Below are 295 nucleotides of genomic sequence, written 5' to 3'. Positions count from 1 at the left end.
AAAACTTCACTGGAGACGGTCAAGAGTCGGTGCAAAAGAGTTTATTCCAATAAAGGACAGATAAACAAGCAACATCCCTGCAGGTCTCAGGATGGAACCGAGTTGGTGGTCAGCGAACATCGCCTTATATTCACCTTAAGCTCCACCTTGTCCCTCCCTTCAGGTGGGCGTTACATCTTAACTCCTCCTTATCTCCTCCTTCTAGGTGGGCGTTACACCTTAACTCCACCTATGGTGTTCGCTGACCATTCCTCCCCTTTGGTGGATTTCCTATCCTCTACTGCCATCTAGTGGC

The sequence above is a fragment of the Micropterus dolomieu genome, linkage group LG20, assembly GCF_021292245.1.
Source record: "Micropterus dolomieu isolate WLL.071019.BEF.003 ecotype Adirondacks linkage group LG20, ASM2129224v1, whole genome shotgun sequence".
Lineage (NCBI taxonomy): Eukaryota > Metazoa > Chordata > Actinopteri > Centrarchiformes > Centrarchidae > Micropterus > Micropterus dolomieu.
Note: the sequence above shows the minus strand (reverse complement) of the source record.